The 24,567-nt window shown below is 48.6% G+C and overlaps 1 protein-coding gene across 1 annotated transcript in view; it reads left to right on the plus strand.

Moving 5' to 3' along the window:
* The window catches only part of PIGV (phosphatidylinositol glycan anchor biosynthesis class V), a 361,837-nt gene that overhangs the window by 159,205 nt on the left and 178,065 nt on the right, over window positions 1–24,567 (plus strand). The window lies entirely within an intron of this gene.

Consider the following 24,567-nt stretch of genomic DNA (forward strand, 5'->3'; position numbering starts at 1 on the left):
CTAGGGAATGGGGTAAGGGGAGAGTTGGGGAGTATCGGAGAAGATAGGGGAATATTTACAAGCGGATATGGAGGTCAAATTCCATATTCGCAACATTGCACCCTTCTCTACCCTCGGGGCGTCCCGACCCGATAAATTTTTACCTACTTTAGTGTGGCACGCAATGTAGTTCCCTCTACTATTAACTCTACCCTGAGTGCGACAGTTTTATAGATATTCACAAATGAGTAAATATGTCCCCCTGCGACGTTGCACCCTTCTCCTCTCAGAAACACACCCACAGGATAACCGAATCCGGAAAGAATCCTCAAACTAAACATACAGCCGGTAGGGAGCATTATTTACACAAGACTACGCTGATATTTACACTACGATCCAGGACCTGTTTTTGGAGGAACACATGCAGATGTTATGCATAGAGAGAGCACGCATGCTAGCATCGATACACCAACCCACGAGTGCTCTGTGGCCGACGGCCTTTAATAACGTGCAGAGCACCCCTTCCAAGCATCAAGCACCACCCCATCACACAGTGAGCACCATCCGGTGCACCAATAAAGTGTCTATGAATCATTGTGTGGCTGCTGCTGGTCTTGCCTTCGTGTGGTGCACTTGGCCTTCTTACTTCCTTTCAAAAATAAAGAAAGGCGCCAACCGCGTCCATTTCTATATTGCGGCCGTCAGGGGGCCAACTGTTAGTGGTTCACCTGTTTGGCATAGGTGCCACGTTGACCCATAGGTCCCTCCACGGGTGGTGCTTGGCCGCAAAAGAACTGCGGTCCATTGTGGGTGGCCACAAACATTGCGGTCCGTATGGTGTATCGATCCAAGCAGCAAGCAGCGAAAGTGCAGGCCCACAACTGCGTAGCCAGCACCTCTCTCTCCTCTCTCTCTACCCCAAAGCCAGATCCTCGGAGGTGGGAGACAAAAGAAGCAGACAAGTGAGTAAGGTGGTAAGGGCGCAAAAGTGCACGCAATGTAAGGTGATGCACACTGGGGGCACATGGGAACCAGGTGAGACAGGTACGTTCCTATCGTACGCCCCCCCCCCCCCACCAGGTAACCTACATGGCCCCTCCCTTACCCCTTACTGTATCCACACAACACAACACTACTCATAAACATCTACTTTACAAATCAACAAACATCCCTACTGTCTTCCCCGTTCCTCCCATATACCAAATTCGTCTTCTCTCCCTCCTAACCAATCAAATTTGCCATTTTCAACTCTCATCAAAATTTGCCATCTCCAACTGAACATCAAAATTTGCCATCACCAATTCATCATCAGTCCCTCCTAGGGAGGGAGAGATGGAATCACCCCAATGTCTCATCCACGTCGTGATGCGTCTCACAAATCCTCACAGCAATCTCATTTCCTGCAACAAACAAAGAAAACACAGGTGTGGAGTCATCATCATCACCACAGGCAAGTGGCTGCGTATGGTGCGACAGGTTCATCAATCCTAACTATCTCCTAAATGACTTTAACAACTTTACACTACCCGGGGGCTTTCTCCGGCCAAACCATTGGCCCTCTTACACTATGGGTTCTAAAAACCAATTCCCATTGGCCAAACTGTGGTGCTCTTCAATTTGGGGTCTCACTCCCCCGATTCATCTCCCGGTGCCCTCGCACAATTTCTGGGCTGCGGCGTGTACCTCTCCCAGTGGGTCTACCCACCTGCACACCTCCACCACTGCAGTTGCCTCCGAGCTTACCTGCTCCTCACCCTAACCTAACTACCTGGGGAAGGCCCTCTGGCTCTCTCCCCACTCCGTGCCCTCTCTGGCACTGGGCTGCCCGATCCACACCCGGGATCCTCAGGCACCCACTCACAACTACCGGCTCCCAGAGCCCACCTGCGGCCTCACCTGGCCGACATCCTCACAGTGGTGGAGTGCCCAACCAACTACACACACTAACAGGCTACACGCCCAGCCATTTCCACAACACTAATGCACCCATTCACAACACCATTCTGCAACCGCACCACAAATGCCAATATCCAACCACAATTTACCTGCACCCTCTACCTAACACTTACACTACCCGCCCCGGGTGCTCGTGAAAGGGGTCCACTCTTCCCCCATCCACACCTTCGCACCATGCACACCACTCCGTACCACTCACTCCAACTCTCTCCACACACCTGTACCTGCACACCTGTGCTCTCACACCTGGTGCCACCTGCACCCTTCTCTCCCCAAGCGCGTTCGCGCTGATCCACACACTCACTACTCATACACTGCTCCACACACCTGTCCAATTGCACACCTGTGCAATCACACCTGTTCCATCCTCACACACACGGCATCATCTCAGCTAACTACTCCCTTCTGAAACTTGCGCTTCCCAGTCGTCCCTTTAAACTATTGCGCTCCCACGTCATTATCATCCACACTAAACTACCTGCGTCCCCACTACAGGTATCAGTCACTAACTAACCTTAACGTTACCTAAGGTCATCTTCTCTAGATCCCTACACACCATATCCTAACCCACCCGGGCTAGTTTTCACTGCCATACACCCCATAAGCTATTGCTCCTTTGCCCCCCGCATGGGAAGGGTGGCAGATTTGCCATCCCACCCCATCGGGGGTCTCTCACTACCAATTTTGCACATCAAATTTCAACAAATTAAAAATTTGCCAATCACTGCCCATCATCTGCCAATCACTACTGCCAATCCCTTGCCAATCATCAAATTTTGTTTTTCTCCAATTTTGGGTCCAAAACACTAACCTCATCACCCAGTCGACTCACTAATACCTCTCGGTGCGCCAATCCCTGTCCAAAGCCCGGCTTCGTAAAGCCAAGCAATGGATGCTGGTTGTTTTGTGCCAGCGGCTGGATGCGTCCGGCACTCGGTGCAGGGACGGGGGCTTACCCGGGCCGAGATCCCACGCATCACCTCGGCGTGGAGCCATCCAATGTCCCGATCTCGACCTGCCGGAATGCCTCAACAAAAAGTGGTCGCCATGACGACCCTTTCTATCGGGCCGCCCGCTCCGCCTAGTGGAGCACGGACGCGGCCGTTCAAAGCGAGGCCCAGCACGCACCGAGGGCCCGATTCGGCTAAAAGTCGACCTAACCTCTAACCCGTTTAATGTCGATGCTTCACCTGCATGCTTACACCCCGCAGCCCGTTCCTTGCTCACACATCCAGCTGTGCCCATGCTCCTCGTACCCTTCCTTACACACCCAGGTACCCTCATTCCACTCACAGCCTTGGTCACACACCTGACCACCGAACACTTTGGCACACATTCGTTGCTCGCACACCTCACCAATACACCGCTTCGCACCCCCTCCTCTGTCACCTCCTCTGTGACAATCACAGGTGTGCCCTCATTCGCACACCCAACCATGTGCCTCACCACCAACTCCAGCGTGCATTCCCACTCACGCTCTACCATTCCAGGTGTGCATCCTTCCATCCCAGGTGTACATCCTCGCTCACCTGTCACAACTAACTCACGCTCCATGTCACTCTCACTACTTTCACCTCCATTCCTGACAGCGCACTCACCCTTACTCTTGACAGCACACTCTTTCCCCATGCACCTGTCCGTCACACACCTTTCTCGCGCACACTCTCCCGTTACACCCTCTGTAACACTCACCACAGGTGGACACTCTTCCTTACTTCTGACAGCGCACTCTTTCCTCATGCACCTGTCCGTCACACACCTTTCTCGTGCACACTCCTGCGCACACTCTCCCGTCACACCCTCTGTAACACTCACCACACCGCGCTCCCATGTGCTCCCTCGCACACGCGCTACGACCGACTCACTCTCGCCAGCACCCTCACTACTCCTTGGCACACACTTTTTCCTCACACACCCCAGAGTCGGACTTTCTCGCACACCTCCTCTTTCGCACACCAGACCTGTCGCACACTTCACCAACGGCTTCTCACGAACACCCGGGTCCATCTCGACCCCCAAGCCTCTTAAATCACCTGGCGCATCATACGCACGACCATATTGGTCACCACTTACACCGGGTCCTCTTCCTCTTCGCTTCTCCTCCTTCACCTGCGAATCCCTCATCCGGTTAATGAGCACATCATCACGATCCAAACACAGACTTTGGACCAATTCTTTTATCTCCTCTTTTATCTCTTTCTTATCCCCTCTCCGTCGCTTCTTAATTTCACTCATCCCTTCTTCCACTTCTTCTAATTTGTGCTTCACCTCTTTTATTCCCCGGTACGTCTCCTCAAGCTCATCCTCCAAGGCTACCTTGACCGTTTCCAGGTGCGTCCTCACCTGCCGGTCCTTCGTCTCCATTACCTCTATCACCTCGTCCAACCTCGTTGTCAGTCCCTCACGTACCATCTGACATTCCCTCTTTGTCGCTATCAAGTCGTTTTTTATGTCGTTTTGTGTCGCTTTTAAACCTCCTAATACCGCAGTGTTCCTTTGAACCTGCTCCACTAACTCCGTTTGTCCCACTGTCAGTTGTTCTACTCCCAGCGTCAACTCCTCTATACCACCTTGCAATTTTACAGTCCCCTTTCTCACCTCTTTCTCCATGCGCTCCTTACAGTGCCTCACCTCCTCGCGCACTCCTCCGACCTCCTCACTCACTCCTCTTCTGATCTCCTCTCCCATCACTTGCATCTCCTGCCCAGATGCCACCCTCATCTGCTCCATTTCCTCCCTGTGAGCATCCAGTTTGGTTTCTACCCCCATTCTGACCCCCTCTATCTGCTGCTCCATTTGTTTAACTTCCCTTTCCGCTTGGTCCCTCATGTCCCTCAATTTGCCTTCCATACTGTTTTCTAACCCCTCTAACCCCTTTTGCATCCCTTCCATTTGATTCTCTTGAGCGGCCATTCTGTTTTCTACCCCCGTTAACCCATTTTTCACTTCTTTTATCCCGTTGTCTAACCCCTCAAAATTATTGTCTAACTTCCCAATTTTCTTGTCTAACTCCTCAAAATTATTGTCTAACTTCCCAATTTTCTTGTCTAACTCCTCAAAATTATTGTCTAACTTCTCACCGGTACCCCTCGCTTCGTCCCTCATTACCCCCATTTGGTTTCCCATTACCCCCATTTGGCCCTCTAATCGCTCACCCTGAGCCCTCATTCCCACAATTTGGTCTCCCATTCGTTCCATAAGGGCCCTCATTTGCAACATAAAAAGGTTCGGATCCACCAGGGGCGCTACCACGGTCGCGGGCGCGGTGACCAGCGAGGCGCCATTTTGCGCGTCTGCTACCCTCGCTGCTTCGCTCTCCTCACGTCCCTCAATTTGGTCCTGGACCGACCCTGCCTCACTCTCCCCTACCGGACCCCAGCCGTCTTGATCCGCCATAGCGCGACTTTCAAAATTCGGTTTTTATTTTTTATTTTCGTAAAACAATTTGAAATTTCGCCGTTATAATTTCGCGCGGGAAACGCGCTCCGAATCGATTTTCCCTCCCAAAATTTGGGCCTAATAAATTTAGTCCCGGGTTCGAATTCCACTCCTCGACACCAATTGTTACAGATACGACTTTGATGGTATGGTGGGCCGAGCGGGATGGCCGCCGTATCCGTACAAGTTACCCGATTGTACTCGAACGTCGACGAAGCCGCGCTATGCTGGCTCAATAGGAAAGAGAAGACACCCGGCTGGGCTATAATGACACAATACGACACCAGGGTTTCGATTTTCAAGTATATTCGTACGGAAAAAGGTTAGATTACAGGGACGAGAGGGACATCATAGGAAGACAGGCACTTAGACACACTCTTATATTAACCCTAGACAGACCACAGATAAACGGGACAACGCTGACTCACACGGGATTTGATGGCAAGGAAAGCGGCAGTCGATGGCTCAGGTGCACCTGGCTCAGGGACAGAATCACGTACGGTGGTGTCCAGCAGATGCGGGGAGGTCGCTCAGCGCTCGTGGGTCGCGACTTTGGTGGAGATGCCGGGGAGGTCGCTCAGCGCTCGGGAGGGTGGCGTCTTGTCCTTCCAAGCTCGGGGCGCATCTCTCGTCACGTCCGGCGCGGGGCCGCGTATATCTCCGGCGGGGAGTGACACGCCCTCGGCTCGTTAGCGCCGCCCCAGATGGCATCGGCCCATGGCTTCTCATTGGGTGCGGGGGTTACCGGCTCCGCCCTTGACGAGGGGCCGACAGGGAGCCCCTTCGTGGTAACCCCGTGGAGCGCGTGGTCAATGGTGGCTAACCGAGCCGGAAGGAGGACGCCCACTCCCCATGCCGTCACCGCGCCGCCCCCCTCTTTTGTTGTTGTTGTTGTAGTTGGCGCTTCTTCATGGGGAAGAGATGCGGAGAGGTATGGGGAGGTCCTAAACTTCCTAACAGGTGCCATATAATCACATTCTGGTGCAACGAAGAGTCAAGCTTAATGGAAACAAGTCCTTAACTGACATAGATTAAGAATAACTAGCAAGATGTCCTATAATTGTCTACGTGTGGTGCGGGGGACCTGGGCACGACATTTAATGGGGGAATGAAGGGGAAGATCGGCTCTAATGGGTGTTGTTTACAGACAATGGGACTAGGGAATGGGGTAAGGGGAGAGTTGGGGAGTATCGGAGAAGATAGGGGAATATTTACAAGCGGATATGGAGGTCAAATTCCATATTCGCAACAATATATATATGTATATATATATATATGTGTGTGTGTGTGTGTGTGTGTGTGTGTGTGTGTGTGTGTGTGTGTGTGTTATAATTACAAAGTTCACGCATTTAAATAATAACACCATAAATCAGGCCGAACATGTCGTTCTTTCAGCCATAGTTCCTGGAAAGATGACTTCCTCTTGCCATGTTTTTTTGAAATGGGAAATAGTTAAAACAAGTTTGATTTTGGCAACTCACCAGGTGCTTTGGCTAGGTCTCTGTAGCAATGATGCAAACCTGATGCTGAAAGGAATACCGTTCCTAACATGGTTCAAATGATCGGAATACCTTTTACAAAATCCTGGCAACGTGGCCTCGCCCATGACAAGAGGCTTTGATGTCATCCCAAATGGAGCTGTACTCTGGTGCCGAATATGTCGGTAATGATCATTAACCCTGATTGTACTCGTGATAGGAAAGGTTTGCAATGTTACTGCCTTACCTAGACAGCATAGAGGAAAACATCAGACAGAGAGCGAGTAATGGTGAAGAGATCTGAGATGGTGAGAGAGGATGAAGATGATGGATGGTAAGGAAGTTGATGATGTATTGCGGAGTGTGTGTAGCTCAGAGGTTGGGGTTATGCCCTACTGTTGGCAAGACACTTATTCAACTAAGACAACAAACATAACGACACTAACCCTGCTTCCACAAACCCTCCCCCGCTCCACACTCCTTCCATGGCAGGACCTACACCATCCTTGCAAAGTTTGGTCACAATTAATTTAAGTGGTTAGATCGATTACCTCTTCTCCATATTGCATTCCACAAACCCACTCCATAAATTTTGCCGTCTAATAAAGGCACTAACTTCACTTTTTTCATCATTAATCTCTAACCCTACACTAAATCCCTTCCAAGTTTGTTGGTGATCCCTCAAGCCGTTGCAAAGATCTCAAGCCCTCCACCCTATTCCAAATACCCCTGAAGCTGAAACATCTATAAAAGGTAATGCGGTAACTTCATTTTTTCACCATAGATTCCCCATTGGCCCCCCCATTATATAAATCAACTTTGGTGCGGCGGGTGCACTGCGGTTCACACGGCTGATGTGAATAGCCAGACCCCATATAGAGAATCCCCTTCCCTTGCCACTCCCCCATACTTCCCATAAAAGTACTATCCGCCCCTCCCCATAGGAGCCACATTATGTCCAACAAGTGTTTTTTTGCATACATGATCGAGACTCGTGAAAGAGCTGGAGCAGAATGGAAGGGAACAAAATGGAAGGGAACAAAATGGAATTTGAAAGGGGGGAAACACCAACAGCAGAGTAGAAGTGAACAGGAACAGTGAACAAGCTGCAGATAGGCTGAATAAAAGGTGAGGATGATACAGAAAAGGAGCAGAGCAACCGACAACTAACAAACAAAAAGAGACCACCAACCTGCCTGCGATGCAAAGTACCAGGCCTAGGCACTCGGCTTCATCGGAGGAGTTTCCGTTTGGTCGCCCGAGAACGTTTCATCCTCAGCTATGAAGATATAAGGGAGCAGGCGAACAGAAACATGGAATGTCACAATAGGGACGGCTTTGTTTGCATCAATTTTGCCTATTCCAAGACTGGATGGCAGACCCAATAAACCTCCAATAGAGTTCAAAAGAAAGTGGATACATTTGTGCTTATGTTGTTGTCATGAACAGTGTCAACTGCAATGATGTTCATTGCTCGGCTGTGTGCAAATGCCAAGCCTGCCCAGGTGCCACATACCGAGCACACTAAATATATACTGTAGTTCACATTCCGGACACCGAGTATGCAGCCACGTCGTAGGAAACCGCAATCGCATCTGATTTATAGACTTGACTTGATTTACAGACTTTTCGCCAAAACGAACTCCGTTATTAGCGCTGAGGAAGCGCCTCTAGCGAATGACTTCCAGCCAGTGTAACGCGAATTCCTGTCACAGGAATTCTGAGATCATATAAGTGTGACGTGGCAGTTCCTGATTGGTTCGTGTTGGGGAACCCCTTCTCGCTGCCGACGTGACGTAAATTCGCGCACGCGCACTGGTGAAGCGCGAGATTCGGCCCAAGGTTCTTATTATTATTATTATTATTTTTGTATACAAGATCGAGGCTCGAACCATGATCGAGGCTCGAAATTCCATGCCCGAACCTCAGCGCAATCCAAGAGGATTCACTTGTTATACCTCGAGGGTGGATTTCGGTTTTTAAGAGACATGGTCTTGGTGTCGTTAATCCGAAAAGGGTTGCAAAAAATTAGGATTGATCTAACTGGTGGTTGGCAGAAACCAAAATTGTCTTGTAGTGGAATAGCAGGATGGCCGAGAGGTACGCACACTCAATTGCGGCCCCAACAGGTCTTCATCCATAAATACCCGATCCGGTTCCGTTACACGGACCCCCAATATTTTTTACTCCCTGTTGCTCTGAACCACCACCCTGGTGCTGCACAAGTCCAAATTCCTCTCCCTGTTGGTGTATTCCGGCATCCACACAACCCCGATAACCTTCCAGGTATTTTTTTTAGTTAAACATTCCCCCATTTAAATTTGAATTTTCCCTCTTTACCTCTAAGCATTCCCCATTTGCTTCCAAGCATTCCCCATTTATATTTGATCTCTCCTGAATGTCATCCGGGTGGATCCAGCAAGCAAGACGAGGCATAAATGTGTATGCCATCCCCGAGACGCTAAAATGAGCGTCCCATATGCCAGAATCAGTTGGTGGACGTTAAAGATCCCATGGTGTCCTTGGCGAAGAATAGGCAAATTGTTGCCGGCACCCTGAACAAATGACAAATTCCTGCCTAAATCTACAGGGTTAGTGAGCAGTTTGGACACTATCAGCGGCACAGCTACGAACACAACAATGATGCAAAACAGCAGCTGCATAGGAAATGATGATGTATTACGGAGTGGCAATAATTTCTTGTTTTAAACCACAATGTACATGAACCCTTTTTTTTTTTAAGGATGTTTTGAATCAACACAGTGTTCCAAAAGTAATTCTCCTTTATATCCTTCTCTTATGAAACCTCAAAATCATCTGACGACGACAATGTAAAATTTGCCACGAATGAAAAAAAACCTGCGTGAGCCTCGGCCGAGAGATCAAAGCCCCAAGTGGATTTCTAAACAAGCTTTGTTATCCTGATCTGACTTGTGTTCCATCTTAAAAGAAATGAGAGTTTACAGGACTCCACCCCCTTCAGATACGGCTTCTTTGGGGAGGCCACACACTCTCTGTGCATACACAACTGGGCAATAAGTCTCTCCTTGGCTCTCAGCACACCTCTCAACCTACAAAGCTTTCATTCACAGTGCATTCGAGTATTGCTCCCTCCTATATCCTGGGGCTCCAGCATCTCGCCTTGCATGGAACATTGTAAACATCAGACGCGAGGTTGCTGTGCAAGCCTTACTCCTCTCCCACCATAGGCAGGTTGATTGTTTTTTGGTTTTCTCACAAGCCATTCCTCACTAGCTCCGTAAGGTTACACGTGCTCGTCAACATCTTGTAAACTTACCGAGCTCCAAGCTCACAGCTCAGTTACACACCTCCTTCTCTTTTGCTGACTAGAATGACCTTTCCACGTCTGTCCAGCCCAACTGCTCACTCCAATCCTTCAAAGTGGCAGCTCACAGCCATTTTATGTAATCCCCTACGACTAGCTATGATATCCTCTTCCGATTTAGATTGTGCTCCTTTATCAGGAACATGTTTGCTTGCTATCTTCTGCTTCCATTTCAGCTCTTACATGATCTTTGACAAATGTATTGATAAAACACAAAGATGCAAACTTGGTTGGTTTTTAACTTAAATCTTCAAATCAAATTGCTTATAAAAATGTAATATTACCGATACTACAAGGTAACAACACAGCAACTCACGTACAGACATTATCCTAAGTTAAAACAAGCCTGTGTCTCTGTAGCGAAAGGGTGGTGAGGCGAGCACAGCGAGCTGATCCATGCTAGTATACAGTATGTGTATGTATATACAGACAGATCACTGTATGTGAGTTGTGTGTTGTTATGATTTACACCAATCATAATACAAACATTTATTTCACACATATTTATTTGCAATATGCGTGACATTACATTTTTATAAACAACTGAAGTGGAAGATTTAAATTGAAAAAAACATTTTTTTCAAAAAAAATTCAAACAAATTGAAAAAGTAATTCAAAAAAGTAATGCCTTAGGACATACACACGGGAGAGATACGTGCATACCGGAAGTTTGGTACGATTTCACAAAAGTTTGATGGAGTAGCTCAGTGACAAGACAAGACAACACAGACACTGCATATATATATATATATATATATATATATATATATATATATATATATATATATATATATATATATATATATATATATATATATATATTGTTATGGATCAGGGGGACGGCATTCCCCTTACCGAGGGGGGTTTAATCCCCTCGTCTTTTTAAGCTGGCCGTCCGACCGGTCCTGGTACTTGTAACGCTCTTTTGCGGGGTGGGATTGATCATGGTTATTGGTCCAGGTATTAGCCCGAATACCTGTATCAATCCCTCCCCAAAACAGGGAGACAAGTACCGCTCGAATCCCGGACAAGATGGTATTTGCCGAGCGGTTTAGCAATCCGGAATCCGAGCCGTTAGCAATTGACTAAACCCGATTGTAAGCGGTTCTGCCGAAATCGCGCCATAGGTACTCAATTGGGAAAAGACAAAGACGATCGGACGAGAATGAAAACCAAGAATAAGGAGGAACAGGTATTTATTAACTAACTATACAAAACCAAAGAAACCAAAAGAGAAACGAAAGCAATATACAGAAGAAGAAGAAGAAGAAGAAGACACAGCGCAAATCCTTATACAAGCTTAATTATGGAATTCCAGACAACACAGACAGCACAAACTCACGTACACGAATGGGGAATTGCAGGCAGGAATGAATGGCCGGAAGGAGAAGGTTCAGGTGGGACAACAGGGCTGGAAGGTTTGGCAGGTTACAGCAAGCAGGTCCGCTCCGGGCTGGAAGCGAGGAGCCGGCAGCTCCACGTATTCGGCTTTACACCGGCAGGGCTTCCTGCAGCAGCTCCGCGCAGCTCGTCTCTCCTGCCTTCTCACCATCTGCTTCCTCATGCGTCTCTGCCTCCTCCTGCGTTCTCTTGCACCTCCTCCCGCGTCTCTCTCGGGGGGCCTCGCGCCAAGGGTTTTATAACCACGCCCGTGGAACTTTCTTGAACCTGCCAGATCTTTCTTACCACGCCCTCTCAAGCCATGCCCACTAAGCCCTGGTTGGTCGGCAAGGGCTCGCTGACTCCACCTTTGATGATGAGGGCTCCCTGGCTCCACCTTTTATGATGAGGTGGGGCCACGCCCTTCTTCTCCGATCCTGGCCTCGTGGGCAATGGAGTTTTGGCGCGATGTGATGCTAACGAAACAGCCCAACTGTCACTGGCACCTGGCAGAGGCGATTGGGGGAAACTTGAAAAGGGATCTATCTTATTTGATTGATGCAACGCAGATTCAACTATTGGGAACAGGTCCTTAACTGAAACACAGAATAATGACATAACTATGAAAATGGCCTATGATTCGCTACGTGTTGCAATGTGGACTAGCTAAGGTGCAATTATTTCAATTAACAGCCAATTAAGGGGAAATGTACACAGGGGTTATTTATAAGGGAATTTACTACTAAATTTACATGTGAAGGTTCTTAAAACCGCAACACAGCACCCTCATTCCTCACGGCACGTCTCAGGCCGACAAAACTTTAACTTAATGTGACACGCAGGTGTTATATCCCTCTACTATTAACCTTGCAATTGAGGGCGACAGTTTTAAAACACAATTAAGTATGTCCCGCCTGCTACATTGCATCCTACCTAACAGATTCACACCCACAGAATAACCGAATTGCGGAATTATTTTCAAGCTACACATTTACAGTGGGGAGCATTATTTACAAGTGACACTATTTGTATTTACAAAACTGCAAACCCAGGACCTGTCATTCTCTTGGAAACAAAAAGAATCCTGTGGGAGGGAGGAAAGAGCATGCACTGCATCGATACACCACCTCACATGCCCGGGGATGCAGAATTTTATTGCAATGCATCCCCGAGCATGCAAGCACCAAAACACCAATCATAAGCACCAATCAAGCAAGCACCAGTCAAGCATCATCCGGTGCTACATTGCACATACAATAAAATAAAATAAACTGGTGGTCTTGTTCTTATTCCTGCTCCCTCTGCTGGCCGATGTTCTTCCAGATGTTCTCTCTTGATGTTGTCTCTCTGGTGGCTTGCTGCCTATTTGCAATAATAAATAATAAAAAGCACAAAACGCGTCCATTTTTATTTATGGCCCACAGGGGCCAACTATGCATGGTCCACCTGTAGGGAAAAAAGGGGCCACCTCTCCGTGGTCCGCAAGCAAACTTTCTTGGGCCATCGTGGCCGGTCCCAGCAGAGGGGTCATGCCACAAACGTGTGGTCCATAAGTGTGGTGCTCGGCCACAGAACCGTGGTTCATATGGTGGTGCATGGCCGCAAGACGTGCGGTCAATAAAGTGGTGCATCGATCCAGGCAGCTGGCAGCGGGGGCTCGGGCACACAAATGCGGCTCCCGTGCGCTCTCCCTCAGTGCCCAGAGAGCACGGTCCATAGGTGGGGAAGGAAGACAAAGCAGAGTCAGCGAGGGCAAGGGCGCAAGGGTACACATCAATAAAGGCAATGCAGAGTGAGGTGCGCACGGAGAGCGAGCGGAGAAAGCTCGTCCCTAACGTACGCCACCCCACCTGTCACCTACGCTACCCTTGCCTTTTACCCCGTATTTACAAAACAATTTACACATTCACAAATTCGTCACTACGTCTCGTCTCCCCATATCTCCCCTAATACCAAATTCATTACCAATCCCTCTAACAAAATTTGCCATCGATTCAAATTCCTCATCAATTCCTCATAAGGAGGAAGAGATGGAACAACCAGCACAATGTCTCACCCACGTCATGATGCGTCTCACATTTCCAAAACATTTGCACGTAAAAAAAAAAAAATAACCATGGCATGGTGTGGAGTTATATCATCACCTCAGGTGAGTGGATGTAGATGGTGCAAGGAGATTCTTCATCCTAACTACCAGTCAGGTTCACTATGTTTTTTCGTTCAAAATCATGGTAGATTAGCAAACCTATACATTTTTGGAAACGTTATTACATGGAAAATCTGAAAATCAATGTTTACATTTGCCAATTCCGACCAATTCGATTCGACCAATTCGACCAATCGACCAATTCCATTCGACCAATTCGACCATTCGACCATTCGACCAATCGCTTCGATCGACCATTCGACCAATTCGATCGATTCGATTCGATTCGATTCATCGAATTCGATTCGATCGACCATTCGACCAATTCGATTTGCCAATCAATTTGACCGACCTTTGCTTGTGTGGAACGGACTGTGAAAACGATGCGGACTATATTGTCGGATACGACACACAGGACAGTGATGACGAACTCTAAATGTTATATTCTGTAATCGTGTATGTTTGATGCCATTGACTGCCTGTGTATATTTTGTCATTGACTGCCTGTGTAGATGTGAAGTTATACTGACTGCATGTGTATAAATGATTTTGCTGACTGCCTGTGTATGTTTGGTGATATGAATTATTGTGACACATTTTGATGTTATTAACTGCCTGTACAAAATGATAACATGTATTTGATTATGCAACTTATCGCGAATATAAAGACAGTATTTTGCAATTCAAAACCTTTGATTCGTGTCTTACCATTCCCCATAGCACTAATTTGATACTTTCATTGGATTCCTTGTCCCTGAAAATATAGGTTTAGTATATTTTAAAAAGTTTTTAGGGTAATTAGAGGCAGAAATAGAACAAAATATGTATTTTACAGTGGCCATTTTGAAAATCCAAAATGGCCGCCATACAGGTATCTCTCCAAATGTAAACATTGATTTTTAGTTTCCTTATGCGAAACCTTTCCAAAAATGTATAGGTTTGCTAATCTACCATGATTTTGAACGAAATATAATTTATTGACATAGTGAACCTGACTATACCCTCTAAATGAGTTTAACACACTTTACACTACCCGGGGTCTTTCCCTGCAAAACCATTGGCCATCTTACTCTATGCGGTTCTAAAAACCAATTCCCATTGACCAAACTGTGGCGCTCTCCAATTTGGGGTCTCACTCCCCCGATTCAACTCCCTGTGCCTTTGCACAATTTCAGGACTGGGTCGTGTGGCTCCCCTAGCAGGTCTACTCACCTGCACACCTCCGCCACTACAGTTGCCTCCGAGCTTACCTGCTCCTTACCCTAACCTATCTAACTGGGGGAAGGCCCTCCCTGGCACTTACCCCCTCGGTGCCCTCTCTGGCACTGGGCTACCCGGGTCCGTCCTCCGGATCCTCGGGCCCCATCCACAACTCTACCGGCTCCCAGAGCCCACCTGCGGCCTCACCTGGCCGACATCCTCACAGTGGCGGGGTGCCCAACCAACCACACACACTAACAGGCCACATGCCCAGCCATTTCCACGTTACTAATGCACCCATCCAAACACCATTCTACCACACGCACCACAGATGCCAATATCCACCACAATTTACCTATACCCTCTACCTAACCCTTAAACTACCCTCCCCGGGTATTCGTGATGGGGGTCCATCTTCCCCATCCACTCCCTTCGCACCAACCACTCCACTCCACGTTTTCCACCATACTCACTCCACACCATCCATTCCATACTCCATTTACTCCAGCTATTTCACACAACCATTCCCCATACACCTGTTCACTTGCAGACCTGTGCTCACACACACCTGGTGGCTCTTGCACCCTCCTTTCCTCCCAGGCTTCTTCATTCAATACAACTCACAATCGCACTTTTCACCATACGCTGCTCCATCACCTCCTCACACACACGGCACCATTCACGAGCATTGCCTCATTTGCTCAACACAAAGATTCTCACACACATGGCATCATCTGATCTACCTGGTGCCCTTCTAAAACTCGCGCTTCCCAGTCGCCCCTTATATTATTGCGCTCCCTCGTCATTATAATCCATCTAATCTATTCTACATCCCCTACTACAGGTACATGTCGCTACTTATTTCTCATGTCACCTATGGTCATTTCTAAGTCCCTATACATTTATCCAAACCCTCCCTCGGCGAACTTACACTGCCAAAACCCCATAATCTATAGCTCATGTGCCGGGTGATGGGAGGGATGGTGGATTTGCCATCCCTCCACATCGGCTATCTCTCACTATTAATTTTGCCCATCAAATTCCAATTCTGCCCATCAAATTTGCCAATCATCTGCCAATCAAATTTTGCTCATCCAATTCACTATCCCAATTTCGAATCCAAAACACTATAATCTTCACAGTCCATTAAACTTGAGCCTCGGTGCGTCTTACATTTTCAAAGCTCGGCTTCGCAAAGCCGAGCGATGAATGCGGGTGGTTTGTCTACCGCGGGTTGGATCCGTCCGGCATTCGGTTCGGTTCAGGGGAGGCGGTTTGGTTGGACCGAGGTTCAAAGCACCATCTCGGCGCGGAGCCTTGCGGTCTCCGGCCCGACGACCGAAGCTCGCCTGGTCGGAACCCCGTCGCCGCCAGGGGGCGAAGGTCCGACCCAGCCCCCTTCCCCCAGAATCGCGCCGATCGCCGCTCTGACGCGGCACCAACCATTCAGTGCGGGGCCCGGCCCGAATCGTGCATGACGCCCCGAACAGGAGCGACGCGCTTACGGTCCCGGCCTGTCCTCGCAGCAAACAAAGCGCACCGCGCACCGAGTGCTCACGTCGGCTAAACGTCGGTCCAACCGCTGCTCCGTTTAATGTCGATGCCTTACTCGCATGCTCACACGCATATGCGACCCCTTTCACACTCTCCAAACCCGGCGCTCCAACGCCACTCGTAAATCCCACGCACTCTGTTATTGCACTTTCTCCTACACACCACCCAGGTACACTCATCCCACTCCTGACACCAATTGTTACGGAACCGGAGTACGGCACTCCCCTTAGCAAGGGGGGGGGGGGGTTAATCCCCCTTGTCTTGTTAAGCTGGCTGACTCCGTTCCTGGACCCAACCCACTCCTTTGTGGGATAGGATTGGCCAAGGTGATTGGTCAAGGGATTCCCGGACACCTCCGCCAATCCCTCCACAAAGCAGGTGGATGGCCCCGCTCGAATCCCGGACAAGATGGTATTTGCCGAGCGGTTTAGCAATCTGAAATCCAAGCCGTTAGCAATGGACTAACCCGATTATAAGCGGTTCTGCCGAAATCGCGCCATAGGTACTCAATTGGGAAAAGACAAAGACGATCGGACAGGAATGAAAACCAAAGAATAAGGAGGAACAGGTATTTATTAATTAGTTATGTACAAAACCAAAGAAGAGAAACGAAAGTCATTTACAGAAGGAGCAGAAGACACAGTGCAATTCCTTAAACTATACAGGCTTAACTTATACCCAGGACAAGACGAACAGAACAAACTCACGTACACAAAAGGGGAATTGAAGGCAGGAATCGCGGGAAGGATGAGAAGAGCAGTCGGTCCACAGAACGTGCAGCAGGGAGGTCCGGGGATCGCGGCACGACGTCGAGGTCCACGTGCACGCACTTGTTCTTTGTTCACAACGAAACCCCGGTCGTCAGCCTCCTTGCCTTAGCATTGCTCAGTGCTCCTTTCTCATCCGCTTCTGAAGCTCATCTCCTGGTCGTGCCTTCTCCTTGCTCGTCTTGCAGTCTATTTCCTTCCCCAATTTTTCCAAATCACACCTGGTTTCCTTTAGTTCGGTGTCCATTCGAGTAGTCATTCCATTCTTCTCGCATCTCGCCTCCTCCCCCCTACCAAATATTTCGCGCAGGCTTCTTCTCGACTCTGCCCCCCATTCTTTTATGTTTTCATTATGCTTGGCCATTAAGGCCCTCATTTCAGCCATAAATGATTGCATGTCTGCCACCGTTGGTACAAAGGGCGCGGCTCTTGCCGCCACGTGCGAGGCGCCATCTTGTGCGCCTGAGATCTCCGCTACCGCATTCGTATTGCCCTCCTCCTCTCTCTCTCCCAATTCCTCCCTGGGGTCCTGGGTTACCTCCAAACCCTCCTCTTCTACCCCCACTGGCATCCGACCGCCTTGATCAACCATGGCACGACTTTAATTTGGGAGATTACTACAATTTCGGCCGATTGTAATTTCGACCAAACCTTTAGCCGTTTTCTTAAAAATTTGGTTCGGGCCTCAAATCCACTCCTGACACCAATTGTTACGGATCCGGGGGACGGCACTCCCCTTACCGAGGGGGGTTTAATCCCCTCGTCTTTTTAAGCTGGCCGTCCGACCGATCCTGGTACTTGTAACGCTCTTTTGCGAGGTGGGATTGATCAGGGTTATTGGTCCAGGTATTAGCCCGAATACCTTTATCAATCCCTCTGCAAAACAGGGAGACAAGTACCGCTCGAATCCCGGACAAGATGGTATTTGCCGAGCGGTTTAGCAATCCGGAATCCGAGCCGTTAGCAATTGACTAAACCCGATTGTAAGCGGTTCTGCCGAAATCGCGCCATCGGTACTCAATTGGGAAAAGACAAAGATGCTCGGACGAGAATGAAAACCAAGAATAAAGAGGAACAGGTATTTATTAACTAACTATACAAAACCAAAGAAACCAAAAGAGAAACGAAAGCAATATACAGAAGAAGAAGAAGACACAGCGCAAATCCTTATACAAGCATCGGAATCCTTATACAAACAGTCTGCGACTCACTAGGACTGACACAATCTGTCAAATTCCCGACCCGGATCTCAGTCAACGGAGCATCTTCTCTTCTGGGCTTGGTTATGACTAACTTCCCTGAAAATGTCTGCTGCTCTTCTTCTGCTCCAATCGGCTCATCTGATCATGTGCTTGTTAAAGTGGACATCTCTCTTACCATTCTCAGGGAGCCTGCTCAGCGTCGACGAGTCTGGCATTTCATTCAGGCCAACTGGCACGGTCTTCAAGCAGCCATCAATCATCAGGACTGGTCTCCCATCTCTACCACCTCTGACATCAACTCATCCTGGGAATTCTTCCAAAGTAAATTGCTCTCTCTCTCATGCACAGATTTATCCCATCTCGTCTTCAGTTGTCATACCCTTCCTCCCGTCCATGGTACACAGAATCTTGTGGTGAGGCTATTGCCCAGAAACAACTTGCCTTCGTCTCCTGGAATGCAAATCCAATGGAAGGAAATCTCATTTCCTTTCAGAAAGCCCGAAACAAGTGTGTGTCCACCCTCAGGAGAGCCAGGAAACAATATCTCTCCGCGCGTGAAAAAGCTGAATGCCTCAACTCTGTGTTTGCCTCTAAATCTTGTGTCCCAAACCCATCCCTCTCTGTACCCACCGTACCCAGTCGTACCCAGCTGCTCCTGGACTCCGTGTCCTTTCCTCCTGACAAGGTGGAAAAGTTTATGTCAACCCTCGATTCTGATTCTGCAACTGGACCTGACGGCATCAGCCCACGGGTCCTAAAATCCTGTTCTTCCGCTCTTTCACTCCCTCTCTCTGTTCTCTTCACCCTCTCTTTTGCTCAAGGTCAACTGCCATCTGCTTGGAAATCAGCCAACATCACCGCTTTACACAAAAAGGTGCAAAAACAGATCCTAGCAACTACAGACCAATCAGCCTTCTCCCAATTATCAGCAAAGTCATGGAATCCATCATTGCTTCGGATATGAAATCTTTCCTCTTCTCCAATGGCTTGATCTCTGATCATCAATTTGGTTTCAGACCAGGTCACTCTACTCTGGACATGCTGCTTCTGCTGTCTCAACAATGGATGGAGGTCCTCAATGCCAAACAGGAAATTAGAGCTGTCTCCCTCGACATATCACGTGCCTTCGATACGGTCTGGCACCCCGCTCTGCTCACCAAACTCTCCTCCTTTGGTATTATTGGAAATCTTCACGCATGGCTGGCGGACCTCCTCTCTAGTCATAGTCAACGTGTGGCCCTGAATGGGTTTCTCTCATCTCCTCTTCCTGTTCAGGCAGGAGTTCCCCAAGGCAGTGTTCTGGGCCCTGTGCTTTTTCTGGTCTTCATCAATGATATCTCTGACTCTCTTGAAAATCCTCTCTATCTCTTTGCTGATGACTCCACTCTCTGCCGCTCCATTCCTCATCCCTCAGATCGGCAGTCTGCAGCCTCCTCACTCTCTGCAGACCTGGACAAAATCACAGACTGGGCAAACAAGTGGAACATGTCTTTTAATCCTGACAAATCTCACACTCTTACGATGTCTCTCCGAAAAGACCGACTGGACAACCCTCCCATCTACTTTCTGAATAATCCTCTCCAAGAAGTTCTGTCACTCAAGCTTTTGGGTCTCACTATCTGCCATGATCTTTCCTGGGAAAACCACATTTCCAAGCTGGCCTCCAAAGCCAGTCGCCGACTGGGCATCCTCCGTCGTGCGAAGTCCTTCCTTGGCACACCTGAGCTCCTCACCACATACAAGGCTTTCATCCGCAGCTCAATGGAGTACTGCTCTCCCCTCTGGGCTGATGCTCCTGCCTCACACCTAACTCGTCTTCATGCTGTTGAAACCAAAGCGTTCAGAATCATTGGAATCTCCCGCAATGACGCTATCTCCGAGGGCCTTTCATTTACTCACCGCAGGCAGGTTGGTGGTCTTTCCGTCTTCTACCGACTCTTCTCCAGCCTAGCCCCCCCAGCCCTGTCTGTGCTCTGTCCCCCAAATATTCCTACAGGTCGCACAAGATCTGCCTGCATCCCTCTTATCGTTAAACTGCCAAAATCAAGACTCTCTGCTCACCTTCACTCCTTCATTCCTCTTTTCTCCCGCCTCTGGAACAAACTCCCTCGCTCTCTTCAATCCCACTCCTCCCTCCAGGTCTTTAAAACAGCTGTTCACCACCATCTCTTATCTTCCCCAATCCAAAACCTTGATCTTTTCTACCCCCGCTAATTTCACCCCAAATCCACTTTTTTGAAATATCAACTGCTTTCCTGGAAGTCCTTGGTGTCCTTGCGTTTTATACCTTTCCTGCCTCCCCCCAAGCCCTCTCCCTCCCACACATCTCCCGATGTCCCTGCTCTCAAATGTAGTGTTTGTGTGCTTCCTCCCCTTCTCTCCCCATCTTGTCTGCCACTCCCCCTTTTTAAATACTTTGTTTGCTTGTTTGTTTGATTTGTTTGTTTGATAAATGTTAGCTCTTTCACGAGCCTCGATTCTGTATACAAAAAAAAAAAAAAAAAATTGTGGAATCCAGACAACACAGACAGCACAAACTCACGTACACGAATGGGGAATTGCAGGCAGGAATGAATGGCTGGAAGGAGAAGGTTCAGGTGGGACAACAGGGCTGGAAGGAGAAGGTTCAGGTGGGACAACAGGGCTGGAAGGTTTGGCAGGTTACAGCAAGCAGGTCCGCTCCGGGCTGGAAGCGAGGAGCCGGCAGCTCCACATATTCGGCTTTACACCGTCAGGGCTTCCTGCAGCAGCTCCGCGCAGCTCGTCTCTCCCGCCTTCTCACCGTCTGCTTCCTCATGCGTCTCTGCCGCCTCCTGCGTTCTCTTGCACCTCCTCCCGCATCTCTCTCGTGGGGCCTCGCGCCAAGGGTTTTATAACCACGCCCGTGGAACTTTCTTGAACCTGCCAGATCTTTCTTACCACGCCCTCTCAAGCCATGCCCACTGAGCCCTGGTTGGTCGGCAAGGGCTCGCTGACTCCACCTTTGATGACGAGGGCTCCCTGGCTCCATCTTTTATGACGAGGTGGGGCCACGCCCTTCTTCTCCGATCCTGGCCTCATGGGCAATGGAGTTTTGGCGCGATGTGATGCCAACGAAACAGCCCAACTGTCACTGGCACCTGGCAGAGGCGATTGGGGGAAACTTGAAAAGGGATCTATCTTATTTGATTGATGCAACGCAGATTCAACTATTGGGAACAGGTCCTTAACTGAAACACAGAATAATGACATATAAACTATGAAAATGGCCTATGATTCGCTACACGTTGCAATATGGACTAACTAGGGTGCAATTATTTCAATTAACAGCCAATTAAGGGGAAATGTACACAGGGGTTATTTATAAGGGAATTTACTACTAAATTTACATGTGAAGGTTCTAAAAACCGCAACAATATATATATATATATATATATATATATATATATATATATATATATATAGATATCAGCGGCGGATCCAGGGGGGAGGGGCAGGGGGTGCGCACCCCCCCCCCTTCGATCCAGGAGGAGGGTGCAGGGGGTGCGCACCCCCCCCCCCCCCCCAACCCGCTCCTCCCCTCTGCAACGCGACGGCATGGATGTGCTGGAGGCAAACTCTATGATTGACGACAAGAAGGACGGCCTCACTCAACTACGGTCAGATGCTGAAACTGAATTCTCTCTGTGGTTCGATCACGCTCAGCCCAAGATAGAATCTGTAGGTGGTGATGTCACAATGCCGAGAGTTGTAAAACTACAAATCCATCGTCCAAACACTGCCGCCAATACTGCCTTGCTCTTCTACCTCAGAAACATGTCCATTCCATTTCTCGAACACCTCAGCCAGGAAATAGACACCCGATAGATTGTGAGCGGAAAATCGGGAAGGTAGTGATCTGTTTGTGCTGATGCCATCTGCAATAATCGCCGATACCTGCGACATTCCAGCCCTACATCAGAAGCTATTGGGTTGGAAAAACGACATGGAACATCCTGCAGGACTGATAAATGAGCTAAGAGACTGGCAGATGTTTTGGAGAAGGAAGCCCAACAACACGCTTCCAAACACATTCATGGATTGTTTCTGCGCAGTAGATGGAGACGAATTTCCATCCATCAAAGTCCCACTCCATATTGGATGCACCCTCCCTGTGGCTGTAGGCTCCTGTGAGGCCGAACGCTCATTTTCTTGCCTGCGTCGTCCGAAGACCTACCTAAGAAATTCCATGGGAGAAAGTCGGATGGCATCTATGGATCTCATGAACATCCACCATGACGTCACCATATCCCCACACGATGTGTGTGACATTTTCATTCAGAAACACAAGCGCCGTCTATTCCGAAATAGCAAAATTTACGATTAATAAGAAAATAGCATAATTTACGATTAATAAAATAATTCACATTCCGCTGAGCTGATCTAAACATGGGAATCTGATCTCTTTTGTGGGGAGAACCCCCTACCTTGAGCTTCACAACCTCGGCGCATGGCGGTGCCGGGCTTTGCCCAGCACACAGTCTGTCATCGCCATCATTTCACACTGTGGGAGTGCACAGGTCTTTTATAACTACGAGTGAGCCCGATGGTCCAAATGGACCAAATTCTCATCGTCTTACATGGCCTTGCAGTATACCTGCCTGCTTTCGTGCTTGAGTTGGAATAAATGCTTTGCAAAATATTATCATTGTTTTTGTTATTTATTTAGTAATGAGAATGGCATGCCATGGAAGGACCTATTAAGCTGCTCTATACACCTTAACATGGCGTGCGTTTAGAAACATGGGAATTCTTCTGGATTCTTTGTAGTTAATTAGCTTAATTAACTCAGGAGTTAATAACAATCATTTCGGGAGAACTACACAAATCAGAAATTCCATATCAGAAAGTTCCAGTAGAACTACACAAAAAACATGCCACACACATGCACACCACAGACACACACACAAAAACACACCCACAGACACACACACACGCACACACACACCAAACACACACACACACACACACACACACACACAAACACCACACACACACACACACGCACACACAGACACACACACACACACACACACACACACACACACACACACACACAAAATTCATCAATTTATAGTGGAAGGAAGAGCTGGGCAAGTCGTTTCACCAGTTCCTCCATCTGACCATTAGTCATCGCGAATCTGCTGAACTGTTGGACCAGGGAAGAGCACAAGGAACTGCAGAAACTTCCAAGAACGCACGAAATACCGTTTCTGACGATCAATTTTAAACATTTTCTGGGGACGCCCAGACCCCCCTGAACCCCACCACCCTAGCGCTATAGTTTCATGCACCCCCCCGCCCCCATCTTGAAATTCCTGGATCCGCCCCTGTATATATATATATACTATATTGTTATGAATTTGATAGAGCAATATGTAGAGCAGAGTAGATCTGAGTAGGTAAAATGCTCCGGGATGTCGCGATAGCTAGAACCCACTATCTACCTTTAAGTTAGTATGTGTAGGCGTATGCCGGGATAATTGCGTATATATTTCCTGTACGGGGACAGGAAGTGCTAAGTAGTTAGGGTGATAAGGGTAACTTTGTGTGTTTTCCCACCCCTGTGGTCAATCCAATGTCCCTTTTGGCATCGCACCTAGACAGTAGGAATTCATGCCCCTAGTGCACCTACATTAATTAATTCCCTTCCCTTTCACATCAATGGAACAACACCGACCGAAACGCACCCTGCTGAGACACGATGAGAAGGGGGTGGATCTTTTGACGTCACGGGGAAGGGCGGACGAATGGACGTCACGAGAGGGCGTGACAGTGCGTGAGGGAAGTGACGACACGAAGAAAAGGAAGAAGAGTTCGGAGTTGGACACGAGGCAGAGCAGACGCCATTTGGGGGAGCTGAGAGGATTCAGTCGTGATAGAGTGCACTGGACATTTTTCCCCTCTAGTTCTTTCCTGCCTTCATTCCCTCCATCTTCCCTGCGATTGTATCGCGTGCTTGCGTGGGCGGCTGTCGTGCAGAGGTTCGCCCCGTTGGTGGCCGTATTCCATTTGTGGCCTCTTGCATACCATCGCCAACCATTCACGATCTCCAAGGCGCCGGGCAGAGACGACAGCCCCAGAAACCGTGGTCCTTCGGACA

Source organism: Myxine glutinosa, chromosome 3 (genome assembly GCF_964187855.1).
Source record: "Myxine glutinosa chromosome 3, kmMyxGlut1.1, whole genome shotgun sequence".
Taxonomy (NCBI): Eukaryota; Metazoa; Chordata; class Myxini; order Myxiniformes; family Myxinidae; genus Myxine; species Myxine glutinosa.